Source organism: Sus scrofa, chromosome X (genome assembly GCF_000003025.6).
Source record: "Sus scrofa isolate TJ Tabasco breed Duroc chromosome X, Sscrofa11.1, whole genome shotgun sequence".
Lineage (NCBI taxonomy): Eukaryota > Metazoa > Chordata > Mammalia > Artiodactyla > Suidae > Sus > Sus scrofa.
Genome location: NC_010461.5, coordinates 9,708,627 through 9,725,903, shown reverse-complemented (window position 1 = coordinate 9,725,903; position 17,277 = coordinate 9,708,627). Strand labels below are relative to the sequence as shown.

Below are 17,277 nucleotides of genomic sequence, written 5' to 3'. Positions count from 1 at the left end.
TGATCACTACATTTTATAGAAAGGGTCTTCACTCCCAGACTCTCTAACTTTCTGGCCATAAAAGGCTAGTTGTTGCTAAAAGTTACCACCACCTATTTCTACTCTGCATCAGGCACTATTCTAAACCCTTTAGAGTACTAACTCATATAATCCTCACAACAATTCTGAGAGATGAGCACAATTACTGTCCTGAATTTACAGATAAGGAAACTGAGGTGTAGCAAGGTTCAGTAACTTGCCTTACTAAGGACAGCATGCCTTCAAAGGAGTGGAATTGGAATCTAATTCCAGGGAGTCTGTCTGGACTTGCATCTCCTCGCCACACCTTCTACTGTCTTCAAGACTGGAAGTAGCCCTGGACCCTACTAAATCAGTTATAGCTGCATTTTTTTCTATGCAGGTGAGAATTATGACTTGCCAGTTTCTCTACACAGTACTGATTATCCCCCTTAAGTATGAAAAAGAATCACTTTGATATTCTATTGCGAATCTACCCAGACTCATCTCACTTCATTGCCCCCAAAGCAGTCCTTGATTGCTCATACTTTGTTCTCCATCACCCCAGTTCCCAGCCTCAAAATAAAGGTTCTAAAAATTGCTCTGCCCAGTCTCAAGTGAAGTTCCAGTTATGCTTCTCAGGCTAAAGGAAAAAAAAGTTGTCTTATTATAAAATGAATTATGCATTATTAATTGGACCCTGCTGGTATTCCTCTATTTCCAACCAGGCTCAGCCTTCCCCTGTCTCTTTCTCACTGGGCATGTCCATGCCCATGAGGCTCTAATAAGGGAAATCTGTCCCTAAGAATCAGCTCCAAAGGCGGCAGGGCTAAGACAGAGCTTCACTGACACAGATGGCCTACATGAGGACCATACTGGCCACCAGGAGGACAGAAGGCTTCCACAAGTCCAGCCTTCAATTTGGCTAAATCTGGTCCAGATGACCAGGGAACAAACAAATCATGGTGGCCCAACACTGGCAAGGCTCGTTAAGGAGCTTAGTGTAACCATTCAAAACATAGTATGTCGCAGAGCAGTCAATACCAGTTAGCCAAGAGTGCGAGCGATATTCTACTTCCTCTATCTTCAGTCCTTAGCATTCTCTCCAAAGCAAGATATTCTGCAGGCTCAAGGTTGGGAATGGATTTTAAATTGATGCCACTGATGTCTTTCTTTAAAAATGTTACTGAAGTATAGTTGATTTACAATGTCATGTTAGTTTCAGATGTATAGCAAAGCGATTCAGGTATACATACTGAATATACTCTTTTTTAGATTCTTTTCCATTATAGGTTATTACAAAGTATTGAATATAGTTCCCTGTGCTATACAGGAGGTCCTTGTTTATCTATCTTACATATAGTGGTATCTGTTAATATCAAATTCCTAATTTTCCCTCCCCTCCAATTCCCCCCGTGGTAACCATAAGTTTGTTTTCTACGTGAGTCTCCATTTTTTAAACAAGTTCATTTGTATCTTTTTTTCAGATTCTACATATAAGCAATACCATATATTTGTCTTCCTCTGCCACTTTTGTGTGCTTTTCTTTTAGAAAATTTCTAACACACACAAAAGTAGTTGTCAAAGTAATACAACAGATCTCCAAAACCCATCACTCAGCCCCAAAAACCATCAGTCCTTGGCCAATCCTGTCACACCCACGTTCTCCACCACTCCCTATGAGACATCATAGTAATAGGTTCAAAAATATTTCTGTATGTATTTCTAAAACAGTAGCTCTTAGCTGAGGGTGAAGTTGTCCTTTCCCCCCACCCCTACCTCAGGGACACTGAGCAATGTCTCGAGACAAGTTTGGTTGTCACAACTGAGATAGGGGTACCACTGGCATCAAGTGGGTGGAGGCCAGGGATGCTGCTAAATATCCTACAATGCACAGGACAGCTTCCCCCTCCCCCAACAAAGAATAATCTCAAAATGTCAGTAGTGCTCAGATTGAGAAATCCTGTTCTAACAAAGTTGAAAATGTTTTAAAAACCTAAACACAATGCCATTATAACACCTGAAAATAATTATTACTACTACTTTTTAGTAAAGCATGAGGTGCTTAGAACAAGAATTAGGCTTCCCATGCTTATGGTTTTTATTGCAGGAGATCTCCAGGAGATGTATATTAAGGTCTTAAAGTAGCTGACAACAATTAACTCACAGGGCATCAAAGAACTCATATACACTCAAGCTACTACAAAAATAGCAATTATGATTCTCATTTTCAGATAAAGTGAGTGAAAGAAGGATTTCTACTCTGTAATGTTGCTTCCAGTTTCCTTCTCCGTCAGCCCCTTCTGTTCACAGAATTTTTAAACTTCATGAAAGAGTACAGCTGAAGAAAAAAATCAGAAATCCCTGGAGTAATTAGCCTTTCAGATGAAACCTGGAAAGCTTCTTTACTTTTCCAAAAAACATGCAGCAGGATTAATATAAGTTTTTACAGAATTTACTGAAGTATTTTTATTCCATATCAGTTTTTTTTTTTAACAAAACAAAAGTTCATAGGAGAAATGCACAAAATATAAAAGTAGAGGAAATAATTTGCTACTTGTACATTTGGGGAATACTAAAAAATAAAAATAATACAAATATGGGTATTACTTTCACTGAAAATCCAGAACCTTATTTCCATTTAGGGCAATGAGTAAAGACCCTGGATTGGGCAGGAGAGACTCTTCTGACTGGATGAATGATTTGAGTTGGTGAGCAGTGGTTTGATGGGCCAGAAAAGTAAGATCAAGGAGCGTCCTGAGATCTAAGAAAAAAAGCCCAAACTTCATTCCAATGACTAAAATGGGGCTCTTGAATGTTGCTGAGGAAATGGCAGGTTAGTTTTGGGACAGAGTGAGGGCTAAAAAAAAAGTATGTCTAAAAAAGTAAATATGATGGGGAAGGATTATTTCTACTACATAGAAGAGGCTAATTAGTTAAATGCCACTCTACATGGAACAGCATTCAGAAAACTACAACCACTAAGTGACAATGAAGCATTACTGCTATTGCTGAGAACCATTGAGAGTAGTAACAACATACACCAAAGGATGGAAGTTAGATGAAATTACAAGGAGCTAACCTGCTGCTTTTAAGGAGGCATTAATAAAGAGAATCATAAATTCTTTAAATGCCATTGCAGAAACAGAAGTGGAGAACTCACCGTGGCAATCAATTCTCATTTCTTGTTTTTTTGTTTTGTTTTGTTCTTGGCTATGAGGCATTGAACTCTCTGTTAGGAACAGTTCCCCATTGGGTGGGTCTTGGTAGATTTCCTAAGGGGAAAGCCAAAGGGTGTCAGATAATCCCCACTCCCAGAGTCCCCTGTGACTGGCACTTGAGCACATGACCTAGGCTCAGCCAATTGGAAAGTCCCACCTCAGACTTTGTTTCTTAAGGGAGGCAGTCATGACATTCTTGGTGGCAGTGGAGGAGTCAAGAGTCTAAAAGGGGTTGGGGAGGTCCAGGAAGAGTTGTGCCAGCAGTGAGGCCCTGATGAGAGCACAGTGCAACCTTGGCCTTGGCCATCAGGCCCACAGTTGGTTGTTGTTTATTTCTGAACCTAATCTCCTATTTTCTTATAATTATAATGAACTACCGTTGTCCTTCTAATCAATTCCCTTTTTGCTTGAATTATCCAGAGCTGTATTCAATATTTTATAAACACTTCTGATGGCCTGTGCCACTGAAGAAAGACCACCCAATGGACATTTAGAATGACCTGAGTCCTGAGGAGTAATCAGTAATATAGGGTAAAAGTTTGCCTGAATATTTGTGATACTAGTAACAAGACTTATTATTCTCCATCTACATGCCAAATAAGCAAATTCACAGTGGTTTTCAAAATAGCAATCTTCAGCATTTAGCTTATCTTAACTATGTTTCTGAAATCATCAAGCCCCATCTTCACAATCAAAGTTAAGTGTGTCTGTGAAGAGCGTCCCATAATCAAGGATGGGGATAAAATCCAGTAGAAACATTGCATGCAGGTTGTCGCTGAGTGCTATAAACACAAAATGTCTGTGAATCAGCTCACACACTGTAAAAGAGCAAAGGCTCTATTCTGAACTGTCCCCATGACACCTCTGCTGGCACAGGTACCTTCCCTTCCTAAATATTAGCTTTGGCTTTCACGCCAACATGAAGCATGCAAGAGATCACCAGATTTTAAAAGACACTCCAGTTGATCCAGTTTTTTTTTTTTTTTTAATCTCTAGGAATTTGCACAAGTGAACAGTGATGCAAAAATACCATGTTTCTATGAGAAAAGGGAAAAACAGCTAGAATCAACATAATAGCCATCAGAGGGGAAGTGGTTAAAGAAAATGCTACCCCGTGAAATGGAATACTATGCAACCATGAAATAAAGCAAATATACATGTTATTATACATGAGCATACCCACAGTTCATCATTAGGTTAAATAAAAGGTAAGTGCAGATATGTAATATGATCCTATTTATTTGAAACAAGTAACAGTTGGTATGCTTCCATTCACAAAGTTACTGATTTCAATCAATCACACTGATTACATATAAGTAGAGTTAAAAAAAAATAATCTGAAGGTGTATACAAGGTGGTGTTAATATCCCTCTGAGGAATGGGACTAAGAAAGAGTGAACTGTCATTTTTTATCCTAAGTCCATTTCATTTTTAGAATTAAAATAAAAAGATCCAAAATGCCATGGTTGTACTAAATAGAAAATTATGATTTCAGGCTGTGGACTCTTCAGGAAACTCTTCCAAATTAGTAATTATCACTCATAATTTATGTGATGAATGGATTATGCTGATTAGAGGAATACTGATTACAAATTATAATCCTGATTTTATGGGACTAAGTTATAAACTCTTGGTTTTTATGATGCTTTAAGATTATCCCAGCAATTGCTATGGTGAATACTAATGGCCAAAGATTATCTCTGTTTCTCAGTTCCTTTTGCATTGATCAACTCATATAGGTTCAAAGTTCAAGTGTGTTCATGAATTCTGATTCACCTGAAATTTGAACGGAAAACACTGGTGTTTCAGGGACAGTTCAATACTAAACACCGATTAAGTTGAAATGACTAATAATTATTTTAAATTATGCAGAGGATGGCAAACATCTATGAATAAAACACCTTTAAGAAAAAAACATTTCTGGAATGGCCTTAGGTAAATATGGAAAAGTTTTCTTAACTAAAAGGTCACTGGGGACTATAAATGATTACTCATATGCTGGTTGATGGATATTTAGCAAGGAACAAGGGGTGTGATCACCATAACTATGGCAGTCATTCCATTTCAGCTCAAGGACTTTTGAAAGAGACGTTCACCTCATTGCAATACGGAAGTGCACGCCTTTACCTTAAATCAAGATCACTAGAGTGCTCTGTCTTCCCCTTGAGGCCACCTGTATGACATTACAGGTTCTGAATCTTGTCTTTGAGGTCCATGGATCTTGATAGTCAGCCTACACAGGGATGACCAGGTCCAAGAAAACACTTCTCTCACAGGACATTCTAGAATGACAAATTATAAAAACCCCATGTAGCCTGAAAAAAGTCATCTTGATTTGGAAGCAATAGCATTTCAAGTACTCTATGGATATTTGTTCATGTCTCCCGCATCTAAATTCAGACAATGTGGTCACCATATTAAAAATGGTTCCTAAGGGAAAGCTTGAAGACACTGGATCCAGACCTAAAGCTCCTACTTCCCAAAGAGACTCCAGAAACTCTCACCTTCTTCAAGAGTCTGCTTTATTTGAGTTGTGGTGGCCAGAGGTCAAATCATTCAAATTTATGATGGTCCCATGGATCTGAAACCAAAGCCCAGGATATTGGGACAAATTCATAGTTTCTTCTTCAGTTTGAATTCACATAAAGTAATCATGGGAGGCTCTCTAGTTAGAAAGTCTTACAATCTTCCATGGGTGCCCTGTATAGGTTCTGTATCAAAAGACGTAATCAACACCTACCATGCCCCTCTGAGTTAGCATAGCAGGCCCACCCCAGAAAAAAACTGTCCCTCTTGGACATGACTTGGAAGACTTTTCAATAATGTCAAAGTTGAAGCCATGAGTCAAAGTGACAATGACATGCAAGGTAGTCTGGGAGCATGGCTTTGGCACCTATATTATAGGGCCTGCATGGATCCAGTGCCATAATTTTCAAATAGGATGGGGATTGTGTGGGGTTGAGCAGACAAGAAGATTGTCCATTACAGCACCAGAAAGAGGCAACTTTTCATGTTCAAATGGGGTGAATGGGAGGAATTTTCATGCCAATATATGTAAATATTAATTGAAAAATCAGTGCAAGCATCTTTACTTTTTCAGAACTATTGTTTCACCATCTTTGTGTATAGCCAATTGCAAGCTCAAAAAATACTCTAGTGTTGCAAATCATTTCTAATTTCTCTATAATTGGATGCTTGGAGCAACAAAGAGGAAATTGGGAAGTTTAATTTAATTTTCAGCAGGAATCTTAATAGCATGACAGAAAAATAGCAGGGGTGGGGAGCAGAGAGAGGAACACAATGACGAGGGTGCACTGACCCCTCGGCATCAAACAATAATGCAAACAAAAGCCTTTGGAGCTGGTCTGGTTCTGGCAAACTGCCATTTTTGTCTTTGAAACTCTCAGTGACATTGTTGAAATCATCTTCAAAAACAGGAAACTGTGTGATTTTGATTTTCTGGCAGCCTCGCCCTTTCTTGTGAACCACCAAACTGACTGTGAGCTATTAACTCTGATTCACACTAAAGGACAGAGGCAGATACAAAAGTATTTCCTTTCCACTTAAATTTCCACGTTTTCAGAAAGCAGCTAAGAAGCTGTCATTTCTGCTCATCAATGTGCCCAAGACACATTCCTGAAATTAGGCCCATACAGAGGCAAGACATGCCTTTGGCTTTAGTTTCCCTTTGTAGCTAGAATGGGGAGGAATAGCCACCTTGAGGAGAGTGGAAATTCAGTAGGTGATGAGGGCAGTACTAGATAATCAATCATTCCAGGAAGCATTTCTGCTTTGTCAGCACAAGAGAGCAAATGGGCATGGAAATATAATGGAATGTCTGTTTCTTCATCTTTACATCAAGGAAGTTGACCTAGAACAGGGGTAACAAGCTTTCTGTAAAGAGCCTGATAGTAAGCATTTTCAGTTTTGCTGGCCAGAAGGCCTCTGTCATAAGCACTCCACTTTGCCCTTGTATCACAAAAGGAGCTACAGACAATACATAAACAAATGGGCATGGCCGTGTTCCAATAAAACTTTATTTACAAATATAAGTGGCAGTAGGCTGGATTTGGCCTATGAGCCATAGCTTGCTGACCCCTGATCTAGAGAGGTCTACTTCATTCTCTCTGACTGTTAAAGCATACTTTTGAGAGACAAAAGTTAAAAAGCCAGCATGCTCTCTTTCTTCCTGGCACGGACTTCTTTTCTAAACCGTCTTGGCCCTGGAGGGAGGAATTCTCTTTCCCTCTCTGCCTCCCTATCTTCTGTCCACTGCAGACTGACTACTCCCTACATAGCCCTTCAGAAACTACCAAGCAAAGAACTCTGGATGGTCAAAGCTGCGGGTGGCCATGCAAGCCTCAACTTCCTTGAGCTCTCTAAGGTCTCTGAGTTGATTGACCTCTCCATAAATCTTAGAACTCCATCCTCTCTGGAACTCTGGACCCAGCTCCCTGGCTTGTCCTTCCACCTCTGGCTGCTGCATCATGGTCTGTAGTGCTGCTTCCTTTTCCTCCATCTCTGCCAGGGTCAGCCTTAGCCATTTCCAGACTCGTTCTCCCTGACATCCATCAACCATCTCCCTCTCTCCTGGTATTGCCTTGAGAGCTCTTGGATAACTGCGCCTTCATCTACCCTATCACTGAACTGAGAATCATGGAGTCATCCTTGACCCCTCACCTTTGACCTGCAAGCTGGTATACTCCCACTTCAGATATTTTCTCTCCCTTATGCCACTCCCTGAGTCAGTCCCTTGTCATCTCATGGATGTAAATGTCCTCACTGGCCAATAACCCTCCACTGAAGGACCCAGTCAGCCATTCAGATAATCAGATGAAACTGTTTGAAAGACTGAAATCAGAAGCTAGTGAGAAAAACTCTTTATTTGAAAATAATACCTTGGAATGTAGCGAGGTGAGGACCCTCCTCACCAAAAAAAAATATATATATATTAAAAATTATATTTTATAATTATGTTGGTAGAAGGCAAGGACAATCCAGGCTGGGTTTTATTAATTTTTTTCCTTCTGATTTTTAGAAGAAACTGAAATAATTTTGTGGGCCCTCAGCTCTGTGCCTAATGGGAAAGTCACTCCTGGGCGTGTTTGTCAGATGCTGATAAAAACACAAAAGTTTTGTGTTTTTTTTAAAAAACTAATCATGTTAGATATTTCCTATTTGAAATTACTTATCCTTCTTTTAAAGAAAAATGTAATGAATGTCAGGAAAAGAAATGTTGATGTGCCTATTGGGATTACATTCATTCATATAACATATCTGCTGACATTCAGATACTGATATGAGAATGAGAAAATCATTTTTTGTATTTTAAAATAACTGATTAATGATAGAAGTCAATCAGCATTCTGATATGCTGTAAGTTACTTCTCTTTTTTCCAGCCTTATAACTGATAAATAAAAATGGTATATATTAAGGTAGACAACATGTTTTGATATACATATACATTGTGAAATGATTTCCACATCAAGCTAATGAAGATTTCCATCACCTCACATAGTTACCACTGTGTGTGTGTTTGTCTTTGTGGCACTGAAAACACTTAAGCTCTACTCAGTAAATTTTAAGTATACAATACAGTATGATTAACTATGGCCACCATGCTGTACATTAGGTCCTCTGAACTTATCGTCCTATATAACTGAAACTTTGTACCCTTTGACCCTCTGTACCCTCATCGTTTGTCCTAACACCCAGCCCCTGGCAACTACCACTCTAGTTTCTGCTTCTATAAGTCCAACTTTTTTAGATTCCATATATAAGTGAAATCATGCAGTATTTATCTTTTTGTGTCTGGATTAGCTCACTTAATATTATGTTCTCTAGTTTCATCCTTGCAAATGGCAGGATTTCCTTCTTTTCAAAGGATGAACAATATTCATCTCTCTATATATATATTCATATATATCTCACATCTACTTTATCCACTCATCTACCAATGGACATTTAGGTTGTTTCCATTTCTTAGCTACTGTGAATAGGGCTGCAATGAACATGGGGGTGCAGATATCTCTTCTAGAGCCTAATTTTACTTCCTTTGGCTCTCCAGCCTGAAGTGCGGTTGCTGGACCATATATTAGCTCTATGTTTAATTTATGGAGGAATCTCTATACTGCTTCCATAATGGCTGTACCAGCTTACATTCCTTCCAACAGTGCTAAGGGTTCCCCGAGAAAATAAATGCTGATATGCTTTATTCATACTTTAATAATAAAATAAAGCCAGCTATCACCTCTTTCAACAACCACTAGAGAAGGCGTCAATTTCAAACAAGAACTCTACATTTCCCATTCTATACATCACCTGAATTTGTTGCATCTTATTCTGATTCATTCAATTGCTTCATTGTTTCATCCAGCCAACCTTATTAAGCATAAACCTTATGCCAGGAATTATGTTAGGTCCGGCAATACAGCGATAAGGATGGTACCTTCTATTTTAAATGTGACATTTAACACTGTATTAATAGACCTCTCATTAGATTATTCAGAAGCTGCCATTAGCACAGTCACCTCCATTGCCCAAATTAATCAACACAAGAGGTGGCTCTGATAATGCAAAACTGATTTTATACTCTGTCTTAAAGGGCTTTTTTTTTTTTTTTTTTTGATTCCTGGTGGGATGGAGGAGGGTAGGATTACAAGGAAGGGGTACCAGTGTTCCTTGCTAATAATTATGTTTATATGGCACCTCAATTCCATTCCATGAGAACCAAGAAGATGAAGAATATTTTAGTCCTGACTTTCTCAAACAAAGGGGTTTTTGAAACACAGGAGATTATTCATTTTATAATAAGACAACACAGACCTATTTGGGATCTGAGGCAACTTGTTGTCTTTAAAACTTGGAGCTCACGCCCTTTGTTAAACACATGAGGTGTGGAAGGAGTTGGGTTTTTGCAATTAGAATCTCTGTCTCCCAGGAAAGCAGATGGCCCTGTGAGGAAGGGCTTGGCACAAAGGCAACACTCACTGCATGTCAGCTCCCTCATTCGTTGGAGACAATACAACCTGTAAAATCAACAGTTGACTCAGACGTACTTTGGAACAAACAGCCACACAGTTGTGTCTTATCTGGGACAGGGGCATGCACAGCAAGCGCGGAGGAATAAAAGCAAAGAAATTAGTTTGACTAAGATGCTCCCACTGAATGCATGGTTACCATAGATTAGGGTGTGTCCATCTCAGCCCTAGTGATATCTGAGCCAGGTCATTCTTTGAGGGAAACTGTCCTGTCCACTGTAGGATATTTAGCAGCATCCCGGGTCCCCACTCACTAGATGCCCCCTCTCCCCCAGATGTGACAACCAAAAAAAGTCTCCAGATGCGGCAAACTGTGCCCTGGAGGACAAAATCATCCCCAATCAAGAAACACTGACTTAGATGATCGACTTCTGCTCTGATGACCTGATGGTTCAGCCTGAGAATCAGACAAAAGAGAGTAAGTGAAAGTGAAAGTATCTGGTAGCCCTGAAAGCCCCAACCCAGGGGTTCTTGGTGTTGCATATTTCTGTTCCTGGGAAGATTTTAATGTCTGGAGGCCCAGGCAACATGCCAGCACAGTTAATCAGAAACTCGGGAGGTAGGACAGAGGAAGTAGTGTCCTTTGGAGTTCCCCCACCGATTCCAGGGGACACCAGTGTGGGAAATCTCTGCTCCAGACTGGGCAGGTTAACTCTGCTGTTTGATGAGAAGGACTGAGCCTGTGTTCCTACGTGTATACACAGCAGTCATCCACCTAGAGACAAAGGCATCCTTTGCTGATGGCCCCAAATGGGCCAGCCGTGTGGTGAGTGTGGGAGAAGCAAAGCTGACCAAGACTATTTTGCCCTCCAGGGAATTACAGTCTTCCAACTGGAGAGACTCCTGAAAACCCCATTGAGAAGGGCCCTGAAGGAGTTTGCCCAGAGAAGCACACAAAAGAAGGGCACCAAAGGGGGAGGGTAGCCAGAGAGAAGAGGCTTTCTGAAGGAGATGAAGGCGTGCATTTATCCTTAAACAGCCAGAGCCTAAACTGTGTTGCTGCATTAGAGTAAAAACTTTTGCCAAGGGGTGGTGGAGGGGTAAATTAGGAGTTTGGGATTAACAGATATAGAGAGAGAGATACACATATATACTGATTCAGTTATATATATGTGTGTATATATATATGTATAACTGAATCATTTGGCTGTACACCTGAAACACAACACTGTAAATAAACTGTACTTCAATAAAAAGTTGTTTTGTGAGACAACTATAATTCTAAAAGATACATGCACCCCAATGTTCATAGCAGCACTATTTATAATAGCCAAGACATGATGCACTAAATGTCTATCAGCAGAGGAATGAATAAAGAAGATGTGGTACATATATACAATGGAATACTACTCAGTCATAAAAAAGAATGAAATAATGCCATTTGCAGCAACATGGACAGACCTAGAGATTATCATACTAAGTGAAGTTAAGGCAGACAGACAGAGACAAATACCGTATGATATCACTTATATGTGGAATCTAATTCCTAAAATGACTCAAATGAACTTATTTACAAAACAGAAACAGACACACAGATTTCAAAATCAAACTTATGGTTACCAAAGGGGAAACATGGTGGGGAGGAATAAATAAGGAGTTTGGGATTGACATATACACACTATCATAAATAAAAATAGATAACCAATAAGGACCTACTGTATAGCACAGGGAACTCTTTAATATTCTGTCATAACCTATTTAGGAAAAGAATCTGAAAAAGAATGGATAAATGTGTATATATATATGTATATATATATATATATGTATATATATATATATATATATATATATAAATGATTCACTTTGCTGTATACCTGAAACTAACACAACATTATAAATCAACTATACTCCAATAAAATGTTTAAAAAGCAGTACCCATTGTGGTTCAGCAGATTAAGGACCCAACATTGTCTCTGTTAGGATGTGGGTTCAATCCCAGGCCTCACTCAATGGGTTAAGGATCTGGTATTGCTACAAGCTGCAGCATAGGTCATATTAGACATCTAGATGTTCTCGAAAAGAGCAGTGGATTTTTTTTTTCGAATATTATTAAAAATTTCAAACATGATAGCAAGTGGAAAGACTTTTATAGGGAACACTCATTTTCCCACCACCTGGATTCCACCTGCTTATCCATCCATCTGTCTGCCCCCTCTGTCCATCTACTAATCCAAGCTGTACATTTCTTTGAGTTGATTCTCAGCATGATAAAAGAGTGAACATTTTAGAAAGCCCTTCCTACATATATTAGCCAGTATTAGTATTGCTTTTTGGCCAATTCACGTAACTGTGTGAAGAACAGTGTTGGAGGTGGGAGGAGTCAGGCCTTTAATTGTTAGGAACCAAGTCACTAAATTACTGTATGTATGCTAATAACTCTTGAGAAATAGCCTTTAAATTAGCTTAAACATTTCCTGTGGTCTTTGCAGATAACCTCTAGTAGAAAAAAAAAAAAAATTGAAGTGACCATGTTCATTCTAAAGGCTTTGGTTAGTTCACAAAACCTATGTGAGAAATGCATTTTCAAGTCCTTCAGCTTCCTCAAGCCAGAGTTGCCTCAAATAGACTTCCTCCCTTTACAAAGCCTTAAAGATTTGCATATTGAGTTGTTTCTTTCTGAGAAACATCTCACAAATACTCGAGCTGAGAAAAGAGATAAATTGCCCCATCTGAGAGGTGAGGAGAATTTCTTGAGGGTCTTGCAACTTGGACACTTGGAGTTCTTAAAAGAATGCTCTGCGCCTGTCAAACACTGCAGAATCCTTTTTGGTTTGTTTCTCAGTGGTTGTGCAAAATAAGTAGCTCTGTAATCCTCATTTGTCTCCACCTGACATCTCATCCTGCTTTGTGACAGAGAATTGTTCCTTGATTTGACATTCTTTTAAAGAAAAATGAGCTGGCATTGAATTCTTAGCTGAATACCGCTAGTTGGTGTGTGTGTTTCCAATTACATAACAGGCCTGGAATACCACTTTCAGCTGAACTCCTTGATGAGGCATTTGTAAACTGTATTTACCCAGATGGGCTATAAAATAGTAAGAATGGTTGCACAAAGCTTTCAGCAAGATTTGTCTTCTTTCTTAACTGTTACACATCTTTAGCTCGAAACAGAGGGAAACCTGAGGCAAGGATGGCTTAAAATTGCCCAAGGTGTCTCATTGGCTAATTGGGGTGTCAAGTGGATGGTGGGGAAATGGGGCTAGCTGGTTTTCTTTAGTGTCAGTAAGCCGGGATTCCCTTTGGGTTATTGAGAACTCCCAGATACAAAGGTGGGCTGACTTGAAGTGGGAAGATGGCTTCCAACCCAACAATGGAAATGATGCTGTCAACAAGAATCTTAACATCAAGGTGTGGAGGTTGAGTTTCAGGCTGGGGCAGAGCCTTCCAAGGTGTCAGCTCTGCCTGTGCCTTGGTTGGGAACCCATGTGAGCAAGGGAGTCAGAGTGGTAAGGGCCTGGAGTGGACAGTGAGGAATCAGGCACAGGGGTGGTCTTGAGAATCCACATGGAAATGGAGGAAAAGTGGTAGACATGATCGTTCCTGATTTCTGAGGCAAGGGACCCTCATGTTTCCATCTTAGGCAGAACAGACACTTTGCCCAGTGGAGCATGGAAAGGCCTAGACAGATTCTGATCCAACTTTACAGTTGCTCGTCTAGAAGGTGGAAAAGGATTTTGAGAGTTTCCTGGCAAAGGAAATAGGCTTGTGTCTGCAGCTAAAGGGGGCTCAGGTTGGTTGCTTCTTCTGGAATGATATCAGTCAGGGAGAACTGTGGCTGCACTCTGTGGGCTCCAATGAAGCTGTGAGCAAGAGGTCAGCACAGGCAGGGGGAGAGCCTCACCGGTGGAAGAGCAGGTGAAGGAGATGTGCCCGGGAGATAGGCAGTGAGAAATGTGTGCTTCAGGTGCCCCTGATGTGGTTTCCTTTTCTTTGCTTCCTCTTGAAGCAATGCAGTTCATATGATGGTGAACTCATCACAAAGTTGAAATGAACCTGAGTTGCGGAAAGACATACATCACGTCTCCTAGGACATTCTGCCTGCTCCAAACCTCTGCAAGCCATTGGTTGGACAAGTTTTCAACTTTGTAGATTCACTAGAGAATCATGTCATGCTGAGCGTGAGTGAATGAAATAGGGTAGGACCAAATGAAATGCCCTGAGTCTACAGCAGGTCCTCCACCCTGGTACTCAAGCCTTGTCAAGACTTGTGAATCAATGATTTTTATTAATTTTTTCTTTTTTGGCTGCCCTATGGTATATGGAGTTCCCAGGCCTGGGATCAGATCTGAGCCACAGCTGTGACCTATGGCAATGCTGGATCCTTTATCCCACTGTGCCAGGCCAGGGATCGAACCTGAATTCTGGTGCTGCAGAGGTGCCACTGATCCCGTTGCACCACAGCAAGAATGCCTGTGAATCATTTCTGAAAGTAGAGAATTTCATATAAAATAGCTAATCAATAAGGACCTACTGTATATCACAGGAAACTATACTCAATATTGATAATAATCTGTAAGGGGAAAGAATCTGAAAAAGAATAAATGTGTGTATATAAATGAATCACTGTTCCATGCGTCTGAAACTAACACAGCACTGTAAATCAATTGTATTTCAATTTAAAAAAATAAATAAAAGTAGAGAATTTCTAAAAGCAGAGAATTAGTATATCCTTAAAGGTATCTTAAAGCAACCAATCCCCAAACCGGGTGATTTATTTTCACTCATCCCATTGTCACACTGAACACCTTTGGCCTTCATAATTTCTTGACCCCTATTTTCATGAACATGAACATCCAGAAATTGTTGCCTAAGACAGCCCGGAAACACATCTCAATCGTGTGTGGGGAGGGGACATCTAACATGCAAAAATACCTACTGAGCAAGTAGAAATGAGAAAGGGTAAAGAACCAGGAAAGAGAGAAAACAAATGAACAACTCTTGAAAGTACCTGGAAAATCATTGAATAGGCATCATAAAATACAAAGCAATTTCAAGAAGGAACTTCAGAAGTTGCCGAACCCATTCATTCAGCAATTGCGGTACAGGCTGGGAGCAGAGCTTGACTCAGAGTGCTGAGGAATAAAAAGATTCAGTCCCCAGAAAGCCAAGACTGATGTGTGATAAAAACCAAAACTGTAGGGAGGATCAAAACTAATTGAGCCTGCCCAGCAACCTTATGTTCTCAAAGGAAAAATTCGAAATCATAAATTTAATATCATTATAACCACAAGAACAAAATTCATTGAGAATACTCATAAGGGACAAAACAAAATATTATGTTGGTCTTCTGAAGGAATATTATCAAAGAATGTTTCATACACATGAAAACATGCTCAATATCACCAATTATTAGAGAAATGCAAGTCAAAACTACCATGAGTTATCACCTCACACCAGTCAGAATGGCCATCATCGAAAAGTCCAAAAACAATAGATGCTGATGCTGGAGAAGGTATGGAGAAAAGGGAACCCTCTTACACTGGTGGTAGGAATGTACACTGGTACAACCACTATGGAAAACAGAATAGGAGTTCCCATCGTGGCGCAGTGGTTAACGAATCTGACTAGGAACCATGAGGTTGTAGGTTCGGTCCCTGCCCTTGCTCAGTAGGTTAATGATCCAGCGTTGCCGTGAGCTGTGGTGTAGGTTGCAGACATGGCTCGGATCCCGCGTTGCTGTGGCTCTGGCGTAGGCTGGCGGCTACAGCTCCGATTCGACCCCTAGCCTGGGAACCTCCATATGCTGCGGGAGCGGTCCAAAGAAATAGCAAAAAGACAAAAAAACAAAAAAAAGAAAACAGCATAGAGGTTCCTCGGAAAACTAAAAATAGAACTACCATATGATCCAGCAATCCCATTCTTGGGCATCTGTCTGGAGAAAATTATAATTTGAAAAAATACATGTACCACAATGTTCATTGCACTACTTACAACTGGAAAGACATGGAAACAACCAAAATGTCCATTAACAGAGGAATGGATAAAGATGATGTGCTACATCCATACAATGGAATATTATTCAGCCATTTAAAAAAGAATGAAATAATGCCATTTGCAGCAACATGTATGGACCTAGAGATTATCATACTGAGTGAAGTTAGACAGAGAAAGAAAAAAAAAAATCATAAGCTATCACTTCCACGTGAAATCTAATAAAAATGATACAAAAGAACTGATTTAAAAAAACAAACATACACACAGATTTCCAAACCAATCTTATGGTTACTAAAGGGGAAACCTTTGGGGGGGGGGGGAAATTGGGAGGGTGACAATAACATACACATACGACTGCATAAAACAGATGATTAACAAGAACCTCCTGTAGAGCACAGGAAAATCTATTCGGTAGTTTGTAATAACCTATATGGGGAAAAAGAATGGATATATGTATATGTATGACTGATTCACTTTGCTGTACACCTGAAACTAACACAACATTGTAAGCCAACTATACTCCAATTTAAAAAACAAATGTTTTCTGTTACCAAAGTTAAAAATCTTTGTGGTCTCTGTTCTCTACTTGTTTCCTAACTCTTCTTAACACACATTATTTGGACTGTATGTTTATGCTTTTACGATGGATGTTAGAAAAGAGGTACCTTATCCCATGAGGTACTGTTTGAGAAGCGGTTTGCAATAACAAATCCTTAAGGTTTGAAGAGCAGCTAGGGTTGGTTTAAGGGCTCTCAGTCCCACCTAGTCTGTGCAGATTTTCCGAGTTACTGGGGTGTCTACTTCCTTTGTAAATTAGGATGCTTTTCTCTCCTGTGATTATCAAGGCTGATTGGTTTTGCTCTGCACTTCCCTGGAGGTCCTTGTCTTTTCTTTGGCTCACCTTCTGTTGCCCTTCCTTATTTGTAGATCATCGAAGGAGGCAAGTTTCCTTTGAATGTCATTAACACTTTGTAATTAGCCAGGAAGTTAACAAGAATACCAAATGTCCCTTTCCCATCACAGGGCCAGCCGCTGTTTTGTTTTTCTATCCTGAACTCCAAGCAGAAACTGGCCGGGATATAAC

At 39.9% G+C, this 17,277-nt stretch overlaps 1 long non-coding RNA gene across 1 annotated transcript in view; it reads right to left on the bottom strand.

The window, feature by feature from the left end:
• LOC106506896 overlaps positions 1,506 to 17,277 on the bottom strand; it is a 65,407-nt gene continuing 49,635 nt past the window's right edge. The window contains exons 3-4 of the long non-coding RNA XR_001302544.2: positions 5,346 to 5,500; positions 1,506 to 3,272 (exon numbers count right to left, since the gene is read on the bottom strand). This is a non-coding gene — a long non-coding RNA (uncharacterized LOC106506896). The remainder of the gene's footprint in view (positions 3,273 to 5,345; positions 5,501 to 17,277) is intronic.